Here is a 25,831-nt window from a genome sequence, read left to right as displayed (position 1 = left end):
TAGGTGCTTCCAGCACTTCATCAGATTACTCAAATATTTCACTTGGTAGCGCATAAATCCTAGAGCCTTGATTTTGCCTGATGCTCTCAGTACAATAGTGCTAATATTCTCAGCTTTCATTTTTCCATCATTACCATTGGTTCTTGCTCATAGGCTACCGAGTAAAATGTTGGACTATAGACTAGTTATTTTTGGTACAGTGACTCTCTGTATTCTTTAAGTCTTCATTTCATGCTTCCTACATCTTTCAATATTTTCTCCATTGACTCTTTCAATATTTCACCTCAAGGCTTGAGTTTTTCTTGAGTGTTTTCAGTTTAAGTTGTTTTGAGTAGGTTCCTCTTTATTGGATTCTAAGTCTTTGCATATTTTATTATAATATTTTACTTTGTCTTTTTGGGCTACCCTTTTTAATTTTCCATTCAGTTGTTTGACGTCACCATTTTCCCATTGACTTTAGCTACTACATGATTAAGAACAAATTTCAGAGTCTCTTTTGGATTCACTTTGATTTTTTCTTTCTTTGCTGTCTTTTTAATGACCGTTTGCTTTCTTCTTGTATGATATTCTTAATTCCCTCCCATTGTTGTCAGGCCTGCTATTAGTGTTCATCAAATCTGTTCTTGAGATTTTCTCAAAATTCATGTGTCGTAGATTCAAGGATGCATTTTTGTACCATGGATTTGTTTTAATTTCTTCAACTTTAACCTAAACTTACACATTAGAAATTGATTATTTGTTCTACAATCAGCCCTTGTCCGGGTTTTAACAGCTGATATTGAGTTTCTCAAGTGTCTTTTCCCACAGATGTAGTCAATTTGTTGTCTGTGTAATCTATGTATGTTTTATGAACTAGGCATTGGTTTTGCAAAATTTTATCATGTGATCTTTAGCTTCATTTCTAATACCAAGATCATATTTTCCAACTACTTTTCTTCCCTTATAATCTCTTTCCACATTTTGATTTTGAATGACTAATAATCATCAATGCATTTTGATTGCATATTTGATCAATTTCTGACTGAAGACATTGGTAAAATTAATCAATTTCTTCATCACTTGCTATTGTGGTTGGGGTAAAAATTTGAATAATAGTTTTATTGATTCAATTTCTTTGAATGAAGATAGATATAATCCTATTGCAGACAGCACTGTGCTTCAAGATTGACTTTGAAATGGGTTTTTTGACACCGAATGCAATGTCATGCTTCTTGATTGTGTTATTCCCTTCAAAGTAAATCATATGATTTTCAGGCCCAAAATGCCCAATACCAGTCAATATCAGCTCACTAATTCCTGGGATACTGAGACTTATGCATTCAATTTCACTTTTGACAAGTTTCGCCTTTCATAAATTCATACTTCAAGCATTCAAGTTCCAGTTATTAGCAGATTCTGGAGCTGTTTCTTCTTACCTTGAGTTGTACCCCATCAGAAAATGAAAATCTTGTTCAATTTATTATACCTTCGGAATCTGACAATGTTTCAAAGCTATGTGTAAGGTTTTCAGTTGCTACTTCCTGTATTGTGGACAGAAGATTTCATCTTCATCGTCTGCTATTAGTCTGGAAGCTCTGTTGAAACCTGTTCACTTTGGGCAACTGCTGGCATTTGAAATACCAGTGACACTGGTCCAGCATCACAGCAACACACAAAAATTGGATAGATAAGCAGTGGATTGGCTAAATAGCTTCCTTCAAAATGCCTTAGCATATAAATGTGAGCAACTTCAGTTTTAAATTCATTTTTTGAAATATTTAATTTATATTCTATTAATTCTTAGAACTGTGTTTTGCTCCAGTGCCTTCAATGTATTTTGGACTTCTTTCTTAAGTACCATTGAGTCTTAATCACACACATGCTAACTCTGGAAAGAATTACATGCTGAACAGTACAGTTTTTGTACAGTGACATTTTATTGTTTCCAATTTTCTTGATTCCTTTGATGCAATTCATTAATTTTTACAATAATATTGTCAATATTACATTTTGATTTTTCATTTTCCCCTCCAGTGCTTTCAGTTTGTAAAATACAGTATGTGCTCTTAGATTTTGGATTTTGATTTTTTTTGGAGGGGATTTTAATTCTTAGTCTTTGCATTATAATACTTCTAATTGGTCCACCTTTTGAAATATTCTATTTAACTCTATTATTTCAAGGTGTCCTCCGTTTGTTTTGGTAACTCTAAAGTGAAGAGCAAAGTTGCAGAGTTCCTTCTGACATTTATTTTTGTCATTTTGTCTCTCATGTTTTTAATGAATTTGTTAGTTTTGGTTCTTTGTAGAAACAAAGCCCATCACACACACACACACACACACACACACACAAGTTATATTATGAAAAATATCTCCCACAGTCGTAGAAACATTTAAGTTCAATTTGGTTGTCAGATATGCTGGAGGCAGTTCTTGACGCATTTGGCCGGCTGAGAAGCTGGGAAGCCAGAAGGTCTGAGTCTAAGAGCCAAAACAAGTTTGCAGATCAGATGTTACAGCAAGCTATGGACAACTCCTGGGATTGGCAGGCAATATCATCGGGTGCTGGCAATGTCCCAGGAGACAGACACAAGGTCCAAGATGACAGGGACAAAGAGACAAAATGGCAGGAGCACTCTCCATTGTCTATGGGTACGTATTAAATAGGACACCCACACGATATCATCAGGCCTTATGTGGGAGGTTTTACTGCCACAATACTGAGAACTCCAGCCCAGACAAGTTAACAGAAAACCTAACAATCACTGTGACCCTTTTCTTTCTTCTTTTATAATGTCATTGGTGCCACTTCACAACTTGTCTGGTCTTCAGCCATCAGTGTTCAGTGTGTCAAGTATATTCATGAGATGGTAATTAAATTCAGGTGGAATATATTCAGTGCTGTGGATTTATTTTAATTTTTATCAGCTTTCACTTGAACCTGCATATGTTTAATTGATGATCTGCTCCACAGTGGACCATTGTCCTTTTAATTAAAAATATTGAGCAACTCATTCCCAGGAATGTCATGGATTTAATTGCTGAGTATTCCTTGGGAGATTCTAATGCATAATTGCTACATTATTGAAAGAACATAACTCCAATTAGTTTGTGGTTTGTTTTGAAAAAATTTCCACCATGCTACCATCTATGTTCTTTGTATAATTATTTTTTTATCTACTGCTCCTTCTTTGTTTCTAATTTTTGTAATCTTATCATAAACAAGTATCAATGCATACTGAGCGAGGGTTTCTTTAATCATTTCAGACTGAACCAGTTGTGAAGAATTATCTTCTTTATTGATATGTAGGTGTCATCCCATTACTGACTGTACTGTATCAGGGTGGATCTTAAAATGCTCTTTCTGAAAACGAATGTGGCACTGTCCCTCTCCAGTTAGTCATTTCTGGCACAGTAGACGATTTCATTTTCAAATTCAGAATGGCCAGGACCAGCCTATTGCATTCCACTAGGCCAAGGATATCAGTCTTCAAGAATTCCATTTCATTTTTGACAGCCTCCGATTTTTTTTAGGTTCAACATTTGACAGTCCATGTTGTGATGCGATGATTAGTAGTGCATTATTAGTGCATATCCACAGCTGTTCGTTCTCACTTTGGGTCATGCAACACCATCAAACATATGACACATATCATTGAGGTCAACTTTACTTTGAGGTAACAGCACTTTCCTAGTTTTACTTTGAGTCTCGTTCACTCTGGGGGCTCCTTTACTGACACTGTATCAGGAAATGTTCTACTGTTCTAAAAAGAGCTACATTTGTCATTTAATTTGAAAGTAGATCACCAAGTCCCTTTCCCTAGCCTTAGCATAGAAGTTTGCTGATTTCCATCCACCATGATAGAAATCATTAATATTGGAAATACAAATGGCATCACTTTAAGCATCTCAATAACTTGCATCACAGTACAACAATCTTAAAGGTTATTGATAGTTATTTTTCCTTCTCATTTCTAAAATATTTTGCAATATAATATACTTATGAATTTTCTGGTTGCAAAAAGATTACACTGAAAATCTTCAAAATTTAAAATGAAGCCCAGCATACTTTATTTTCTTTTAGAATGAATACATTTTTCCAAAAAGGTAATAAACTATCTTAAAGAAAAATATCTCTAAACATTGATCTTTATATTAATAATGTTGAAACAAATATATATGTATTCACTAAGATAATCATGTATGACAGAGATCAGAATATAAGTATCCAAGAGCAATAATAGTGATCATATGAAAGTAAAATTTTGCTGAAGATCATCCAACAATGAATGCAGCAGCACATTGATAAGGAACTGCTAGAAAGTCAGGGCAGATTCAGAAGATGACATGGAACAAGGGATATGATTTCTGATGTCAAATGGATCTTGGCTCAAAGCAGAAAATATTAGAAAGATATTTACTTGGTTTTTACTCAATACTCAAAGGCATTTGTGTGGACTATAACAAACTATGGATAACCTTGAGAAAATGGGAATTCTTCAGCACTTCATTGTGCTCATACACAACTGGAAAATAGATCAAGAGGCAGTTGTGCAAAAGGAACAAGGGAATACAATGTGGAATAAAATTGGGAAAAGTGTGTGTCAGGGTTGTATCCTCTCAACATACTTGTTCAATCTGTATGCTGAGTAAATCATCATAGAAGCTGAAGAAGAATGTGGTATCAAGATGACATATCGTAGCTCATTGAAAGTGAGGAGGACCTAAAGCATTTGCTGATGAAGATCAAGGATCACAGCCTTCAGCATGGATTACAATGCAATGCAAAGAAGACCAAAATCCTCACAATTGGACTCTTAGGTTACATTATGAAAGATGGAGAACAGATTGAAGTTGTCAGGGATGTGTCTTGCTTGGACCCTGTGTTAGTCTGGGTAGACTAGAGAAACAAATTAAAAAAAAACAAATCCATGGACACACAAATGTGTATAAGAAAGAGATTTATATATACAATAGCAATTGAACATTGAGAAAACATCCCAACCCAGTCAAGTCCAAGGCCATAAGTTTGATATTAGCCCATATGTCTGATATCAATCCATAAAGTCCTCCTCGGACTCACAAAACACATGCAATGAAGCCAAATGCAGGATGATCCCAAGTCAGTGGGTAGAAAGTCTTTGGGTCCAGTGGCATTGTAAGCATCTCAGTGTTGGCAGGGGTCTCTCTGTGGTTTCTCCTGCTTCCAAGTTCTGGTTGTGTCCATGTGGCTTATCTTCTGCAATGTCTCCCAGGGAGTCACAGAGAGAGAGAGAGGGGTGTCTTCCGCCTCTAAGGAGGAAGTACCAGATTCCCCAGAATTCTCGGGAGAAGGCCATGCCTACAGAAGTCTCATTGGCTATCTCCAGATTGACAGCCTTGATTCCACCCCTACACTCTTAATCCTTAAATAGGCACCAGATTAGGTGACTACCACAGACCCACAATCAATTTTTATAAAAGCAGCAGTCAAGAGATCAAAAGACATATTGCTTTGGGTAAATAAATATGCTGCACAAGACCTGTTTAGAGTGTTGAAAAGTAAGGGTCTTACTTTGAGGTGTAAGGTTCACCTGACCCAAGACATAATACTTTCTATTGCCTTCTTTGCATGTAAAAGTTGGACATAGAATAAGGAAGAGGGAAGGACTGATGCACATGAAATGTGGTGCTGCAGAAGAAGATTGAAAGTTTCATGGACGTCTAAGGACAAATGGCTCTTTCTTGGAAGAAGTACACCCAAATGCTTATTAGAGGCAAGGACGGTAAGACTGTTTTCCATACTCTGGACATATAGTCAGAAGAGACCTGTCCCTGAAGAAGTATATCATTCTTGGTAAAGTGGAGGGGCAGTGAAAAGGGGAAGGCTCTCAAGGGGATGAATTGATACCATGGCTGTGACAACAGGTTCAGGCATAAATGCAATTGTGAGGACAGTGCCGAACCACGCAGTGTTGCTTTCTGCTGGGCATAGGGTCCGTACGGGTGGGAACCAATTCGATGATATTTAACTAGAACAGCAACAAAGAGTGTCTGGTACTCAATATACAATAATATTCTATCTGATAAGTCTGATAAGTTTAAATGCATACAAGTCATGTGTATGTTAATTTGCACATATATTAATTTTGGAAACAATCCATTATTATTATTCTATTTTATATTAAATGAATAACTAATTAATAATTTAAAATACATTCATAAGGCCCACCTGGAAGTAAGTGATAATTATTTGTCTTATATGCAATTCACATATATCTATTACATATTTTCTAAATGGAAAAGAGGGGACTTTGTATCCTCAAGTCCAAATATTAGAATATTGATAAGTATAGAAAAAGTCATTTAAAATTCATGACTCTGGAAAAAAGTCATTGACTCTGAACTTATTCCCAATTTTACAAATCAATGAATGTGTTATTCTTGCTCAAAAAATTATAAACATACTACCGAAAATACAATACACATTTCTTAAGGTAAGCCTTATCAATTTATTCCAAAAATACAAGGTTATTTATTCTGCATTTCAAATGATGTTTCAAATTACTTGAATATTATCAAATACATAATGTGCCCTAGCCTTCTATGTAATATAAATGAAGGCCCTACAAAAAGTTTGTGGAAAGATATAATTAAAAAATGATTGAAATTTTTTCTTGTATTTTTGCAGTCCCCTTGAACATTTGAATATTATTTCAGTATTATCACATTCTCTAATGCTTATCCTATAGCAAATGAAAATATTGCATCGAGATTAATATAATATATATAGAATGACATAACTGAAGAATAATTTCAGGTACATATTGACTATGGAATAGTGAGAAGTTTTAAGAAAGAGCATATGCAACACACTTAAAGGCAATTAGATCAGCAATGTATGAAAAATAGGAACACATAAAAGAATAAGGAAAAATAAATTGTGTATGTTTTATCCTCTTTCATCAGTGAAGAAAATGTTGAAACACTTCCTTACTGAACATAAATTCATATTCTTGATAACATTTTTCATGTAGACTCCCTTAAGAAGTCTTATATATTATGTATAAATGTCATTAATTTAAATATTGCATCTTCTCAGACAACTGGCAGTAGCTACTCCATTCCTGTTACAGCTCATTGAGTAGTAAATGGTGCAAGGGTTGCTCTTAATTAAATTCATATGGGGTTGCTCTGACTAAATTAACAACAAGTAAAAGACACAGAAGTTGCTTTTCTTTATTAAGAAGAAACAAACTAATAGCCCTCCTCTAAGTATTCTTTGTATGATGAAAGTAGTTATAATAATTAAAGTCTGACAATATCGTTATATTTGACTGGATTTTCTAGAGAAACAAGACCGGAACACTCCTATATGTATGTGAAAGAACTTAACATCAGGAAATACATTGATATCATGTTAGTGGCCCAGTTCAATCCAACTAAAGTTCTGGGTCATATGCTAGATGGAGGAGGCCCCTCCTGACAAACACAGCAGCAGTTTGATAAAGCAGAACAACTAAATAGGCAGCTGAGGGTCACAGGCTGGCAAAGGTAGTCACATGGATCCATGTTGGCAGGAGCATGGTAGAGGGCTGACAATTCCCAGGGTCAGCAGTCCCCCTTGGCCACCAACCTTAGATGCCAGACATAGGGTAGTAGGAAGGAGAGGGGCAAGAGATAAAAGTTCTCCATAAGGAGACACCATAAGACTCCGTGCCCTGATTGAGAGGTCGGCCACCACTCTTACCGTCTCAAAGGCAGCACTAAGTTGGCACAGAAACTAACCATCACACTCATAAAATATTTAATAATGAAATACATAATGATGGCTACGAAGTAACAGGAAAAGTGCAAATTTCATGGAGAAGTATTATTTTTGTTTTGTTTTACCTTGAAGGGATCATTATGCAAGGATTCTGTTATATGAATATCTCCTGATTATTATTTTTTATTCATGGCAATGATCACAGGTAATTTTGCCTGCACATGTTTATGTTAAAATGAAAAAGAAAAATAAGTTGTTAAATTATCAATTTTATATTTTGGCTTATTTTTTTCCAGAATAGCACTGCCTCTTAATATTTTATATAATTAATACATAGTAAGAGAAAAAAGCAAACTATTATATGACATGAAATATACCTTATTTGTTTTATGTAGAAGCTGCATCTATTTTTCTATTTTAATTTTATGAATATATTTAAACTCCTGTCAGACTAACTACTCTGTATTCAACACTGTTCAATTTAGTTACATATGATGAAAATGATGTAGAATTCTTTATAGAACATTACAGGTATTATTATTATATTTATTTCTTCTTACATAATTAATAATATACACCCATTAGTACAAGTAGAATATTTTATTATAATATTTCTGTATACAGAGCTCAGAATCAGTTCACATAAAGGATATTTTCCATGCAGGTATTGCTCCTCTGTGCCAAGTATGCTTTTAGGGCCTGAGAAGGTCAACAAAAACAAGGAATTGGTTTATCATGGATTTACATTTTTAAAGAGATAGACCAGTAAATGTAGATGTTTGGGGGAAAATGATGCATATGCATTATGGCATTGGAAAAAAGTCTTGAATATAATTTTGACTGCTAAAAGAATAAGCAAATTTTTCTGGTAAGTGCAGTAGAGATGTTCCTTATAAATGATGGTAGTGATACTTCATCTTAGGTATTTTGAGCATGTGATCTGGAAGGACCAGTCCATGAAGGATCTATATATTTGATTGGGGTGCTGGGAAAGAACAGTGACAGTACCAATGACTATGACTAGCAAAAGATCAAGATGATCTTGGAAGAAGTACAGCCAGAATGCTCAAGGATGAGGAGACTTTATCTCATGTACCTTGGACTTGTTATCAGGAGAGACTAATCTCTGCTGAAGGACTGAACATAACTTGAAAGTAACAGCTCTCCATAATACTTGATGAAGGTCTTTTACAGATTTTCCCAATTCTGTTTGTCGTTTCATTTCTGGACTACTGCTTCCATGAGTGTGGATTGGGAATTAAAAAAATGAAATCCTTGAAAACTTCAAACCTTGCTTTTTAATATCCAACACTCACATTCATACGAAGCCATTGAAAATGCCCTCATTTTGGTCAGGTGCAACTTATTCCCCAAAGTAATATCCTTGATTTTAATTATTTTAAATTAAAAATTTTAATTATTTTAAGCTACAGATTTACTCAATGCAATGTATCTGCCTTTGATCATTTGATTCTGGCTCCATTAGCATTGGTTGTGGATCTAAGAAAGGCAAAATCCTGAAAACCTATATTTTCTCCAATTAGCATGATATTGACTACTGCTCCAGTTGTGAGCATTTGGGTGTTCTTTAAATTGAGTTGCAATCAACACTGAAAGTCATTAATATATTATCATTGGATCATGACAAATGGACATCACCAAAGTAAACCAGAGTCATTCATACCACAGGGAGAAGTAGATGGATTCTGGGATCCCACTTAATTCTATCACTGATCCAAGAATATTTAGTTCTTTTGATATGACTGTACTCCATACTCCCCTTAATGAAGAGATCACTGAAAGAAGAGAAGGGTGCCACAGCAAAATCTGGTGAAAAAGTAGATGCCAATTGGTAGGTGCCCATTTACCAATTGGAATAGTGTCTGTAATCTTAAAGGTTTGTAATCCACCAAGCAGCCATCTAAATCAGGCTTCCGCTAAGTCCACAAAAGCACACCAGTCTATGTGGTACAAAGATGACAATAACAAAATCCTAATATGATGAAGGGAAAACTATCAGAGTTTTAATAGTGAACACCCACTTTGTAGAAGGCTATGGAGGACAGTGGGGGACCCACAACCACCTATACAATTAAATTAAGCCTCAGGCAGATCCCCTGTGGCCACATGTAAGAGACTTGAATAATTTAGTATCAGAGGGAGATTATTGTAAACTTGATTACGGTGGATCAAACCATGGTATAATATGATAGTTGGTGAGTTCTTGACCCAGCCTGAATTTGGTCTAGGTTCAAATTTTTCTCTCTTGTTCCACCACAGAAATTTCTTCTCTGACTTTTTAAATATTGTTGGATTTTCTTTCTTACTCTTTGTTTATATCTTTTTAAAAAATCTTTTTATTGGGGCTCATAAGGTTCTTATCACAATCTGTACATACATCAAATGAGCAAAGCACCCTTATACATTCGTTGCACTCGTCACTCTCATAATTCACCTACCACTTGGGTTCCTGGAATCAGCTCGGTTTCCCTTTTTTCCCCTCCCATCCCCCTCCCTCCCCGATCCCACCCCTGGTCCCTTGATAGTTTATAAATAATTATTATATCTTATCTTACACTCCCCGGCGTCTCCCCTCACCCGCCTCCCCCTTGACAATCTCCCAGAGAGGAGGTTACACATAGATCTCCGAGATCGGTTCTCCCTTTCTACATGCCCTTCCCTCCTGGTGTCGCCTCTCCCACCGCTGGTGTTGAAGGGTTCGTCTGTCCTAGATTCCCTGTGCCTCCAGATCCCCACTGCACCGCTGTACATCCTCTGGTACAACCAGGTCCGCAAGGCAAGGTAGGATTGGGGTCATGAGGATTGGGAGGGGAGGAAGCGTTCAGGAACTAGAGGAAGGTTTTGAGTTTCATTGTTGTTACACTGAACCCTGTGTGGCCCATCTCCTCCTCACTACCCCTCTGGAAGGGGTGTTCAGCTCTCTACAGGTGGGCATTGGGTCCCCATCATGCACTCCCCCTCTTTCACGGTGATGTGTTTCTCACCACCACCCCACCTTTGATGTTGGAGACCTGGTCTCCTCTGTCCTTCATGGTCACCTATGTTGGTATGCTGCTTCCGTGTGGGCTCGGTTGCTTCTGGGCTAGATGGCCGCTTGTTTGCTTTCAAGCCTTTAAGTCCCCAGACGCTATATCTCTCAGTAGCCGGGCACCATCCGCCTTCTTCACCACACTTGCTTATGCACACTTTCGTCTTCAGCCATTATGTGAGGAAGGTGATCACACAATGATTGTTTTTGTTCTTTGTTTATATCTTTAGACTATTATTATTCTTTTCTTCTTTTAATTTCATTTTGTTTTTTATTATTTCTGTTAGTTTTCCCAGTTTAAGAAGCACTGAAGGAGTGGATGCAAAGAGATAATAAGTGATACAATTGTTTCTCAGGGCTGGGGACTGCGAAGGGTAAGGCATTGAGGAACAAACAATAAATGCCATGTGGGAGGGGACAGGAAGTACTAGAATTCATTGTGATGATGTATATACAACTCTTTTTAAAGCAATTTAACTACAGAAGCATTTGATAGGTGATACTGTACCAAGAACAATACTGAACAAAAAGGAACCCAAACTGGACCAATGGTTGCCCTGGGTGAAGAAGGTAGAGTTTTTGCATTGGGGGCCTTGGGTCTATGTTAATAGTGGTGGACTAATTTGGAAAGTGATATCAATAATGGTGTACAACATGAAGAGTAGACTCAATGGCACTGAATTATATGGATAGAAGTTGTGGAATTGGAGAATGTTTGTTTCTGTATTTTTGCCAAAATTAAAAACAATAATTACACAAATAACAATGAGTACAAGGAAGAAGAAAATACTCCAAAATTGATTGTGGCATGATTGAATTATTGAATTGTATGATATGTGGATAAAGTGCCAGTAAAACTGTTTTAAAAATGGTCATTAGTTGCAGCATTGTCTTTATATATTATATAATTAAGTAATTGACATTACTTGACTACTTACATGAAATTTTAGGTGTCTACACATACCTGATGTTTAAAGTTATTTCATTAGTACCATGTGTTATATGATATTGTAACTCATGTGTTTTGTTTTGTCAGTTTGGCCTTTTGCCTTGTGATCATTCTAAAATCTGTACTTGTCTGATTTGTAAATTAAAGAGTGGAACAAGTGTTCACTCTGCGTGTGGCAGAAATAAGCCACAGTGAAAGAATGACAATGACAACAATTCAATTCTGTATTCCCCCCTTCTGTAAGTTTCTTGATTTCTGCAGGATATATTCACCACCCCCACCCTAGAGTAAACCAAATAACAGTGTTTCTAAGAAAACACAAACTTAAATGTAATAAATAGTCTGTTCTATAAGAGAAAACATTTTATTAATTGTTTATGGGAGAAGAGAGACGAGAAAAGCAAAGTAATAGAGTATACTATGGAGAAGTATTGGTATAAGAGAGGCAGAAAACGCTGACTCGTGGAGGGGTTCGCAACAACGTCAAAGGGACTCAGAATAAACTGTCCTTGGGCCCGCAACCTGGGCACTTTTTTTTTGTTGTTGCCTATAGACAGCCTGCTCCAATATGAAAGTCATTTATAAGTACCTTGTATCTGTCTCTAATCAACAGCAGACAAGGACTTCGAACATCTAAGAAATAGCAGCCCGTGGGAAGATCTCAGCAGAACTGGTAGAGAACCTGGTAGAATCAAGGGCTACTTGTTGGACTACTAATGACAAGGTAAGCAGTTCAAACCCACTAGCCACTCTAAACCCCAAATGGAAAGAGCTCCTCTATCCTTTAGATCACTATGAGTCAGATTTGATTTGCTGACAATGAGTTTATTTTGTGGGGGGAATTTCCCAAGAGCAAGGGACTATAGGTGGTAAGTATGGGGCTGTTCCTCTCCTACAGGAGCTTGCTGGAGAGAATCAGGCGAGCCCAGCCACCTTTTGCCCTCTTTTCCAACTGCTCTTCCGTGGCCCTGCATGGCCATGCTGTGGTCTCTCTATCTCTGGCTTCTTCTCAGTTTTCTGTAATACCTGAAACTGCATCTATCCTTTATAAAAACTCCCTTGGATCGCAAACTAGGTTTTGGCTAAATTATTTTCTTGTGCAAAGCCAGTCAGAGATATTTCCCACCCAAAAAACCTAACATAGGCTTTTTACAACTACTACTCACTTCAAAGAAAAGGAGAGAATCCTTTCTAGCCTAATCAGATCCACTTAGTGTAATTCCCCAGAAAAAAGGAACATCAGGCCCCCAAATTGTCTGCTTGCCATCCAAATGCCTCATTACAATGTGTCAGCACAAGCTATCCCGTGCCTGCACTAGGAGTTAATTACAATGTATGCGTATTTTCCATATCTTATTTCTAGGTTCCCTAAAATTATTTTTCAATACTTCAGTTACTGCAGCACTAAACTGGCGGCACAGCCGACTCTGTTAACTAAGCCACTGCTCAAACACTTCCGGGTTGTGTTGTGTTGTGTTGTGCATCATTTTGGTCTGTTTGCCACTGTTGTTTATCTGCTTTCCACGTGTATGCCTGAGTGAATTCAGCTGTGTTTTGGTACATCCTGATAGTATTTCTTTGCCTTCATTTAAAATGAAAAACACCAGCTGTTTGTATTCAAAGCTTTACATCTGTTTTCTCATTCTGCTTGCCTTTCTAAATTCTCAGTTCTGTCAGCATTCTTACTATTCTTTCCACTGTCCCTGGGTCACAGTTTTTGAATTCTATAAACATATCAGACTTGTGTCTCATCAATTAGCTAATTTATTAATTTTCTTCATTAATGATTCTTAGATTCATCTTTACTAGCTATTTATCCCCAAATTCTCCATGTTTGTAAGATAATTTTTACCTTATCTACAGATTAATACACTTTTAATATTGCAAATCCTATATGATTTGAATTTTGAAATATTTTTCTTGCATAAAAATGTGGTTAACATACTTAATCAACATTGACGATGTAATTTTAATACTGAAATTATTTTTTTCAAATCCCTCAAAATGTCTCAGTCATAACTAAAATCTGAGACTCTTCATGCCTCCTAAATGTTCATCTCTTAATTAATGTTCTACCTAAATATTTTTTTCTTCCCTGTTCTTCGGTACGGCATCTTTCTCAAAGAGAATATTGATAGCAGTCCACAACATCAATTGCTCCAGCCAAACATCCTACTTCAACTCAAACTTGGAAATATTTCCTAAATGTCTTTGGACCATAATGCCTGAAGGAATGTTGTTGATCACCAGAATGACCTTGAGGATTTGCAGGATTGGATGACAATACTTATACATTGCTTAGAATAGGCTATCATATATAATGTTGTAGAAAGTTTAAAATTCGTTAATACATTATGTGACTAAGATAGTAATGAATTTATAAAAGACAGTTTCTGAACACTCCCATTTGATCAATTTCCAAAGTTGTGTTTTATCATACTATGCATTACTTCAATCAGAATTCTATAATAATGTTATCATATGATTTAGAATTCAATATAATTACTTTAATCATGTTAAAATTCTGAAGTTTCAAGAAATCTTAGGCAGAATAATGTTACTCATTAAAGGTATTTTAAAATTAACCACATTTTTACTGCTTTAAAGTTAATAAGAATAAATAATAATTTTGTACTCTTAACACATTTCAATTATATGAAATTTTTCTTAAGTCTATCCCCAATGATAGAAGCCCCATGTGCTTTGGAGTAGAATTGTGTTAATATGTAGCTCATGATTCAATTTCATGTTTGTCTCACTGCAAGTGACTCACAGTAACACCAGGGGAGGCAGAGGGGGAAAAATGAAATATAAGTAGTTAAAATGGTTTTCAATATTTTAATTTGCGATAGTCAATTCATACCTTTTAAAGTTGTGATTTCTTCTATTTTTCATCAACAATACCATTTTCCTTAAAATCACTATTATTATTGTCTCCATCATTCTTACTATATGCTTATTAAATATTTAACATATATTTTAGATGCTAGGTGATTTGTATTTAGTAAGGAAAGTACCAGCCCAATTTAGTTGATGGACAGCTTCACAATTTATCCTATTTACCGAAGCATACATTTTGGAGATAACGCATACTTCTCTCTGCTATAATGCCCTGCCTCTTTTATCCTCAAAATACTTCCTGGATACTATCCTTCTAACATTAGCCTTTATCACCCTAGTTAAGGTCACTAAAATTTCTCCTGTGTACTACTGAAATGCCTACCAACTGGCTTCTCTGTTTCTATTCTTGCTTCCTACAGCCTATTCTCCATAAAATAGCTATACGGCTTTATTGAAGTGTGAATGGGGTAAAGTCAAGATTCCTGTGCTGCTGTAATACTTCAAATGTAGTGACTTGAAACAACCAAAATGTATTATCTTAGATTGTGGAGGTCAAACTACTGAAACGGATCTTATAGGACTAAAATCATGGTGGTAGCAGGTCTTATGCCTTGGGCAGGCTGCTGAAGAAAATCAAATTACTTGCTTTTTCCAAATATAACTGTTCCTTATAGATATGACAGGTTTGGTTCCAGACCACTGCAATAAAACTAGTCAGGTGAATTCTTTGGTGGTTCATGGAAATCAACTTCTCTGAGATGACAGTTGTTAGCACAATTGGAATCCCTACTAATCTATACCTGACTCTGGATGACCGATTTTCCACTGCAATATCCACTGATGTTTCACTACACTATTGTCCTATAGAGAGCTAAACAATGTGGAATTGTGCTTTAAAATTGATTAAAATGTCAATAAAGATACACAATATATAAAGAGATTAAAACAGAATATGTTCACTGCTTAAGTGATAAATCAGTAGTTCAAACCCACCATATTCGTCCAGGGAGAAGGATGGTTCGGTCTGCTCCTATAATGGTTACAGGCTTGGAAACAAGTTCTCCTTTGTCTTGTACTGTTACAGTGAGCCAGGGTCAACTCGGTGGCAGTGGATTGGTTGCTTTTTGATATTGAAAATTTGGGTCTTGGAAGAAATAACAGAGTGCCTGCAATATGGTTTATTTTCATAAGTATTTGACAAATATTTGTTAAAGAAAATTAAAATATTTTGGAATATAAAATCTTTAGGATTTCAGAGAAATTAAGAAGGTATTGAAAGTTGGAGAAAGGTGCAATTTGCGCATTTGACCTTACTAGACTTTAGAATTCTTTGGCAATATTCTTAGGGAAAAAAAAGAAGAAGGGTAACAGGATCTTTTTTAAGTCTTGGAAAGCAAGAATGTGGCTTCGAGGATGTTACTCTGAGGATGTGAGTTTGAAAAGCAAGAATGGCTTTCAAAGGTACTCCTGACCCCAAACATAGCAGTTTCAGTCACCTTCTACACATATGAAAGTAGGACACTGAATAAAGAAAACCAAAGGGAAATTGATGCATTGGAAGTACAGTGCTGGCTATGAATATTTAAAGTAGCATATACTTTAAATAATAGTAAATAACATATACTGCCCCAGGAACAAACAAATATGTCTTGGAAGAGCTAGAATCAGAAGGCTCCTGAGTTGAAAGGGCAGCTAACCTCCCTCACACGTGGCTTGGGCAGGTTACTAGGAGAGAGCATCCCCTGGACAAGGACAGCACACTTGGTAAAGTGAAGGGAAAGTGGAAAACAGGAAAACCTTGAGCAGCGGCTGAAGATTAACACAGAGGCGGCAACAATGAGCTCAAACGTAATAATTATGAGTGTGGTGCAGGACCAGGCGGGGTTTTGTTCTGTTGTACATAGGACAGCTATGAGTCAGAACCCAGTTTAAGATAACAGTAACAACAACAACATTTTACGGCATCAGCCTCCTCTTTTACATTCATTTCTTTTTCTCTCACAGATATCCTAGAGGTTGTGAAGTCCCAACCTTGATGTTATCTGTCGAATGTTTACCCACTAATGCTATGAGGGATCCTATAGACATTACAATCCCACTGCCTTTCCTACTCTGTGCGACCCTATAGGACAGAGGGGAGCTGCCCTTTTGGATTTGTGAGATTTTTAAATCTTTGCACAAGTAGACAGATTCAAGTTTCTTGAGGAGTGACTTTTAGGTTCCAGTGACGTCCCTCAGTGCCTAGCCCACTTTGCCGCCATACTAAAACATATGGAGCAGTTCCATCGGTTCTATGGGGTGGCTGTAAGTTGGCTAGCTACTGTGCAGTAGTCGGCTTTGAAGCTATAAACACTGACAGAAGTCTTTATTTGTAAATACCTGTGCAATCATTCTCCACCGAGGAAAAAATTCAATAAACATAAGCATCTAGGGAAAAAGAAACAAAAAAATGTTTTCCTCAAGCAGATTGAAAGTTATATAAAGAATAAGAAATCATAAACTCTTTTTGGATCAAAACTGCATATAAAACTTTGAATTTGGTCAGTATTTATAACCATCATATAGAATAATAAAACATTGTCAAACAAGTGTAAATAATTTTTGTCTCTACTTAGTGTCTGATACAGTTTAAGAATAGAATAATACTAAAATAATACTTGTATCTGTAACCCGCTTAATAAATATTTATGTTATTTTTATTTTTATAATTATTGTTTTCCTATTATATAGAGAATTCTTATTAGTCTGTGTGTTTTCTTTATACTTTTCTTCATAAATAACATTTATTCATAGGAGAGTTTTAAAAATCATTTTATTGGGGTTCATACAACTCTTATCATAGTCCATTATGTCAAACACATTTGTACATTTGTTGCCATTATCATTCTCAAAATATTTCTGTCTACTTGAGCCTTTGGTATCAGCTCCTCATTTTTCCCTTCCCTCCCCACTTCTACCCCCCTTCATGAACCCTTGATAATTTATAAATTATTATTATTTTGTCATATCTTACACTCTCCAACGTGTCCCTTCACCCACTATTCTGTTTTCCATCCACCAGGGAGGAGGTTATATATAGATACTTGTAGTCAGTTGCCTCCTTCTACCCTACCTTTCCTCCATCCTCCTAGTATCCCCACTCCCACCACTGGTCTTGAAGGGATCATCCATCCTGAATTCCCTGTGTTTCCAGTTCCTGTCTGTACCACTGTACATCCTCTGGTCTAGCTAGATTTTTAAGGTAGAATTGGGATCATGATAGTGGGGGAAGGAAGCATTTAAGAATTAGAGGAAAGTTGTATGTTGCATCGTTGCTATATTGCACCCTGACTGACTCATCGCCTCCCCCAAGGCCCGTCTGTAAGGGGATGTCCAGTTTAGGCCCCCACTCTGCACCGTCCTTCATTCTCAATGATATGATTTTTTGTTCCTTGATGCTTAATACTGATCTCTTCAACATTTCATGATCACACAGGCTGGTGTGCTTTTTCCATGTGGGCTTTGTTGCTTCTGAGCTAGATGGCTGCTTGTTTACCTGCAAGCCTTTAAGACCCCAGGTGCTATATCTATTGATAGCTGGGCACCATCAGTTTTCTTCACCACATTTGCTTATGTACACTTGTTTTCAGTGATCCTGTCAGGAAGGTTAGCCTCACGTAATGCCAGTGATCTAGCTCAGAAACAACAAAGCCCACATGGAAGAACACCAGCCTGTGTGATTACTGGCATTTCTCTATATTTTTCAAGTGAGGTGTTCACAGTGTTAATGACTGGGACTCTGTTGAAAGGAAATTACAGTTGAATGCATAGGTAAACACCATGAAGAAAAATTCATTCAAAATAAAGATCAAAGAGAGTCAGGGCAAAGATATAAAGAATTACAGGCTAATACAGGAATAAATTCTATATTGACTTTTAATTTACTTTTCATTCAGTGACATATTAAACAAACATTTTTTCACATAATAGCTTTATTGAATGGACAGAAATAAGATTATGCTTGAAATTATCAGTTAAAAGGTTGAAATCAAATGTAAATATCATGACTGAAAAGTAAGAAACAGTAAAAACAAACAAACAAAATAGCTGTGAATTTAAAGGTGTATGTCTAACCAGTTATCCAGACACTTGGTAGCTATAGCAAGATGGCACAAAATGGGCATCTTAAGATTTACCAAGCAGGTAGATAGCCACCCAATTCTTTTGATTAGCTGCTTTGTATCTGTCACAGGGGACTAATGTTGACTTCACAAAACACACCTGAGAGAGGGAGTGAGTCAATTGAACAAATATTCCACCCATTGTTTATTCAGATCTTTCTCTTCTCCTATTGCCATTTTAAGTAATAAGGAAACTGCTTAGGGCTGTATTGTTTCATTCTCTATTATTCAGCTCTGGCCTCACCAGGAACTTGGATTACTTATGAAAAATAATAGATATGGTATTATTCTGAAAAGTAAAAGATTCTGACATTGTCTTTCTTGTTTGAATTTCATTTTCCTGCCAAAAAAGCTGAAGTAATTGTTCAATACAGATTTAAATTAATCTTAAATATATTAAAAATTAATAATTGAAGGTTTCTTAAGAAACAGAAAGGTTGTAAAATTAGACTGTTTTGATGGAAATTTGTGTATCTGCCCCTCCTATTGTTTTTCCTTTTTGCTGTTGCCAGAACTTTTCTTGTATAACACACATATTCGTTCATCAAATCCTACTCTCGCAAATATGTCAAGCCTCCAGTTTGATCACAGAGGTGGCAACAGAAAGAATGACCGGCATGTTGACGTGACATGGAAGAGATTTTAGAAAAGAAGATGGTCAGCCACGTTTGTTCATACTGCCTGTGTTCTGATTGCTCCCTGCGGAAACCTGGGAGGTGTGGAAAGTGCTAACGTGAGTTTTCTAATGGTTTGAGAAGATTATTGCTTGCAAGGAGGAAGTTCTACTAGAATTAAAAAAGATAGAAATACAAGAAGAGTAATTACCATAATAAAAGTTTTCAGTCATAAAATGAGTTTTATTCAGAAATTAACCAAAGTAAAATAGCGTACCTGCGCCTAATATATGCATTTTAATTATATTTCTTTGATTTACTTCACCATCTTGTGGAACATAAAAATAAGAAAATAAATACTATTTTAGCAATTTTAGATAATTATACTCTATTTTAAAAGGGAATCTATCTTTTCATATTATTTCCTCAGGAATAACATTAAGTCCAAATATAAAAGCTAACTTTAACATTTCCTTAAATGGGGCATATGCAATTATTTTCCTAAAATTACTATTGATTACAGAAAATCATGTTATAAAAGGTCATTTCAAATTGGTCATGTTCATTTATTTCAAGGGACTATTATTCAGATTTGAATGGAAATGAATACTTCTTATTAAGGCCTATATAATAATATATCATCTTATTAAAATATCAAGTTTTTTATTCAAGAAAAAAATTAAAGCTATTATGAGTATTTGTAATTATATATTTAGATTTTTAAAATGGTTTTATTGACATATCTTTTACCTTCCAATATATCCCTTCCCATACAGTTTGGTTGTTCCACCCCATCAGGTCGGGCTACATAACCATCAAGGCTATCAATTCCCTTGCTTCCTCTTCCTCACTTCCCATACCCTCAGAGCACCCTTACTTCTTCACTATCTCTGAGGGGTACTTTATTCTGACTACCATCCACTAAGCAATCTTCAACGTACAAATGAGCATACGCAAATCTAATATGACCAATGAGGTATATCACGTAAGGCAAGAAATCTCAAAGACCTAGAGGACAGTTTTGAGATACAGCAGTGCCACACCACTCCCATCCCTGATCTGTTGCACTCGCCTCTTGGTTTGCCCTCGGACGGCAGGTAAGACAGTCACTTTCCTCCAACTCTGTCTTCTGGGCTCTCTCTGCATCACTGTAATCTTGGGAGAGGACATCGAGTCTCCAGCTGAGACCGGCCCTGCAGTCATCTCAGGGAAGGAGCTGCTCCACTCAGGAACAGCTCTTGGGCTGGCATGCCAAAATGAGGTCCACTCTCACTCTCCCCTTCCTGTGGAGATTTAAACAATACCCTCCCCTTGGGTGGGTTCATGCCCTGTCCACTCATTGTCGTCATTTTCTTCCCCCACGCCTCTGTGGGCTTTAACGGCCTATGAGAAGTGGGGAGGAGATGGCTTTCAGCACAGGTGCTCTCTCCATCTGTTGTTGATAACGTATGAATCACTGGTTTGGTCTGGCTCTTGACAGGCTTTCTGGTTCTCAGCCAGGGATTTGTGTGTTGTGCACATTTTCCCCTATGCCTGTTCTGCCGTTTGAACTTACCTCAGTGGACTCATGTTGTATTTGGTCTTTTCTTCTCAGCTAACTTCACTCAGTATTATAAGATCTTCCAACTCGTTCACCGAGATGAGGTGTTTCATGGTTTTACCACTATTTTTTAGGGATGCATAATATTCCATCGTGCGCATATACCAGAGTTATCTTAATCCATTCATCTATTGATGGAAATTTAGGCTGTTTCCAATTTTTTGCAATTTTGAGCTGTGCAGTGCTGAACATTGGAGAGCAGATGTCTGGTTGTGGTCTCTTTCTGATTTCCTCTGGGTCTATGCCTCATAGTGGGATTGCTGGGTCATGTAATAGCTCTATTTTCATCTGTTTTAGGTGTTTCCAAACCGCTTTCCACAGTGGCTATATGTATGTACCTACAAGTCCACCGGCAATGAATGAGTGTTCCTATCTTACCACACCCCTCCAACATTTGTTTTTTTCCTGTTTGTTAGAATCGGGCTGTCTGTGTGTGTGTTATGTGATATCGCATGGTTGTTTAGATTTGTATTTCCTGGATAGCTAATGATCTGGAATATTTTCTCATATGATTATTGGCCATCCAGGTTTCCTCCTTGGTGAATCTTATTTTGAAGCCTTTTGCCCACCTCTTCAGTGGGCTGTCCTTTTTCTTCTCATTGTTGTAAGCTTGCAGGATTCTGTAGATTTTAGTATCAGTTCTTTGTCTGATATGTCAGATCTCTTTCCCCAGTCTGTGGGCTCTCTTATTACTCTCCTGATGAAGTCTTTTGATGTACACAAGTATTTTCTCTTTAGAATGTTCCACTGATCTACTTTATCTTTCTCTGGAGTGTATCCTTCCTAACTTCTGATAGCCATGTATTCCCTGCACTAAGGTTCTCAGCTTTGTCCCAATGTTCTCACTGATGATCCTACTAGTTTTGGATTTTACCTCAAAGTCTGTGATCCACTTTCAATTTGTTCTTGTGCATGGAGTGAGCTAAGGCTCTTGTTTCATTCTTCTGTAGACTGATATCCAGCTTTCCCAGCACCATTTGTTGAAAAGGGCATATGCTTCCTATTTGCTATTTTGGGGGCTTTTGTCAAAGGTCAGTTGTCTGGAGGCTGCTGATTTTATTTCTGGATTTTCTGATCTTACTAATTACTCCGAGTAGCTATCATTGTACCAATGCCATGTGGTTTTGACAACTGTGGCTGTAAGATAAGTTTTGAAGTCAAGTAATACAAGCCCACCCACTTTGCTCTTCTTTAGGATTACTTTTCCACTCTTGGGATTCCTCCCTTTCCATATGAAGTGGGTAGTCATTTTTTTCCCATTAATTTGAAAAATGATGTTGGAAGTTGTATTGGAATTGCATTAAATATAAATAGTACCACAGGCAGGATTGCTATCTTTACAATATTGAGTCTTCTGATCCCTAAGTATGGGATATTATTCCACTTGTGAAAATCCCTTTTGGTTTCTTACTATAATGTTCTATAGTTTTCCTCACACAGATCCTTTGGGCTCTTTTGGTTAGGTATATCCCTAGATATTTCAATTAATGCTTGGCTAATGTGAAGGGACCTTCTTGAGACCGTCTTGATCTCCTTTTCTGTAATTCTATCAGGGGTATGTAACAATCTAATTTACTTATGATTGTTGATTTTATATCCTGCCTCTCTATCATATTCCTCTAACATGTCTAGCAATCCTATCGTGGAGTTTCTGGCTTTCCCAATACATAAAATCATGCCATCTGCAAAGAATGGTAGTTTCACTTCTTCTTTCCCAAAATGTATTCCTTTGATGTCCTTCTGTTGCCATGTATTATTAGATAGGACCTCCAAGATGATGTTAAATAGAAGTGGGATGGACAGGGATCATCTTTATCTGGTCCCTTATAGAGTTGGAACGTTTTCATCTTTTCTCCATTGATTCTAACATTTGGATTTTGCTTTTTCTTATATCTCTTTTATTATACTGAGGTAATTTCCTTCCTATCCTCTCTTCTTCAGTGTCTTTACTAGAAATGGGTGATGAATGATGTCTAATGCTTTTTCTGCATCTAGTGATATTACCATGTGGTTCTTGTCTTTTTTCTTTTTTAAGTTAATAGTTAGTGTTGATGATTTTTTAAATGTTCAGCCATCCCACTTGGTCTTGACGGATTATTTTTTTTAATATACTTTTGTATTTCCCAAAATTTTGTTGAGGATTTTGTATCTATGTTCATTAGAGCTAGCAGCCTGTAATTTTCAATTCTTATCAGATCCATGCCAGGCTTTGCTATCAGTGTTATAATAACTTCCTAGAAAGTGTTTGGGAGTTTATCATTCTTTTCTATATTCTGGAAGAGTTTGTGGAGGACTGGTGTCAGCTCTTCCCTGAATGTTTAGTAGAATTCTCCTGTGAAGCCATCTGGACCAGTGCCTTTCATAGTTGGGAGTTCCTTAATAATCTTTTACACTTCTTCTTTTGCTATGGGTGTATTCAGGTTCTTGATGTCTATATGAGATAACTTGGGGAGGGGTTGTTTTTCCAGATATTTTTCCATGTCCTCCAAGTTATTGAATTCATTGGATTACACTGTTTTGTAATACTGTGTAATTAGTCTTTTAATTTCCTTGTGTCCATTGTAATGTCCTCTGTTTCATCCCTCATCCTAGTTATTGATATCTGCTCCTTTCCTTCTTTTGTTAAGTTTGATAACAGGTGCTCAATTCTGTCGATCCTTTCAGAGGAACAGCTTTTTATAGAACTGCTCTTTTTCCACTTTTCCCCCCATGGTTTTTTTCTCAGTGACAAATTTGATCTTTTTTTTTTTTTTTGCCATTAGAAGGATTAGTCTGTTAACTGTTCTACCAGCTAAAGGTTTTGTGGTTGGGTATCAATCTTAAGTCTCTTAAATGCCTACATTTATCGTTATCAAACATTCTCTAGTGACTACCTTTGCTGTACCCAGAGGTTTTGATATGATGAATTCCCATTCTTATTAGTTTCTAGAAACTTCTTAAATTTGTTCCTATTTTAGTCCCAAACCCAGTCCTTTTTTAGATGTACATTATTTTATCTTCCTTGTATTTTCCCTTGTTTTCTTCTTCTTTCTTTCTTCTCACCCACCCTTGCCCACCCAGCCCTTAGGCATAGTTGTCAGAGAAGGAAGTTGTTTGAATTAAATTTATTTGAATTTACTCAAGCTTGATTAATGTTCCAGCATGTGCCATGGGCACGTTATTTTATTTTATTTTTTTTTGGGGGGGGTGTTGGCATTTGGGTGAGAGCTCTGAAAATATTTATTAGGTTGAGTTTTCTGATGGTAGCATTTAGTTCTGTAGCCTCTTTGCTTAGTTTCTTTCTCTATGATCTTCTTTCTTGGAGATCAGTGTATTGAAGTTTTCTACTATGATTGTTGATCATGTGATTATACTTTTTTCATCTTTTGAAGGAATTGGTAAATTAAAAACACAGGTCTTTTATTGGGTGCATATATGTTTCTTATGCTCACGGACTTCAGGTCTACTGTTCCCTTAATCATTATATACTTCCATAGTTAATTTTTGTTATGTTCTGCATCTTGAGATCAATTTGATCAGAGATAAGAATGCAACTCCTGCATTCTTTAGATTTCTATTCATTTGATGTTCTTTTCACCATTCTTTAACCCTCAAACTGTCTTTATCTGTAAGCTTGAGATGTATCTCTTGAACAGAAGATTGATGGAATTTGTTTCCTAACCTAGTCTGCTAGTCTTTGTCTTTTAATTGCTGAATTCAGATCATTGACATTTAGAGAAATTACATCCATCTGTGGATTCCTTGATGCCATCTAATACCTTTTCTGTTAGGTATTTTTCTACCTCGCCCCTTAGTTATGTGTTGTGGATATGTGGACGGTTTCTACTTGCCTTGTTTCCTTTGTTGGGTCAAAGATCTTGGGTGTTGCTTTCAATGCCATGATTTCTGCATAGTATTATACTATGTGGTGGCCTCATGTTTGTGTTCTGTGGATGTTAATATTCTGTCCAAAGTAAGTTGGAAAGTGATCTCTGTAGTGCTGGTTTATTTTTTACATATTCTCTAAGTAGTCCTTATCCAAGAAAACTCTAAGCTCCCCCTCTTTTTGATGGAGAGTTTTCACGGTAGAGGATTTTGTGACTGCAATTATTCTCCTTCAGCTCTCTGAAGAGGTTAATCCATTCTATTTTCTTCTTTATGGTTTCTGCTTATAAGTCTGAGCATATGCTGATCTGATTACCTTTCCAGGTAACTTCAGGTTTATTTCTTGCCTTTAGGATTTTCTCCTTTTCCTCAAAGTTGGATAATCTTATTATAATAAGCTCTGGTCTGTTCTTCCTGCATCCAGTCTGATTGGTGTTCTCTCTGATTCCTGGATTATTGTTGAATCCTCTTTTTTATATTGGGGAAGTTTTCTTCTAGGAATTCCTCCACTATTTTGTCTGTGAATTTCTTCGTTATATCTTGCTCTGGTATTCCAATTATTCAGATATTGTTTCTCTTCATAGGATAGCATATTGATATCAGGTTTTCTTCAACTTCTTTGCCTTATTTGATAGTCTTTCACATTCGTTGAATTTTTCTTGGTTATCTTCAAGGTTGATGATACAGTCTCTGCTTCTTCCAACCTATTGGTGATATCTCTTACTGTGTTCTTTGATTCTACTGCATCATCCCTTAATTCTTTCATTTCCCTTTGCTATGTGAACTCTATCCTCTCTCTATTTTTTCATGCTTCTTCTGTATGTAATCCCTCATATCCTGTGTTCCTCTTAGCAATATTCTGAAGGTTTCTTTCTGTGATGGTTCAAAATCTGCTTCTTCTATGTATGTCACTAGTTTAGGTCCATTTCAGACTTTTTGATTAGTTTCTCTTGATTTCTTCTAGTAACTACTTCTATGAGTTGTAGTCTGCATGGCATTTTGGTGGAGCTCGAGGTGGTATGTAATGTGCG

The sequence above is a fragment of the Tenrec ecaudatus genome, chromosome 3 (assembly GCF_050624435.1).
Source record: "Tenrec ecaudatus isolate mTenEca1 chromosome 3, mTenEca1.hap1, whole genome shotgun sequence".
In the NCBI taxonomy this organism is placed as follows: domain Eukaryota; kingdom Metazoa; phylum Chordata; class Mammalia; order Afrosoricida; family Tenrecidae; genus Tenrec; species Tenrec ecaudatus.
The sequence above is the reverse complement of the archived record's forward strand: the minus strand, read 5'-3'. Positions refer to the sequence as shown.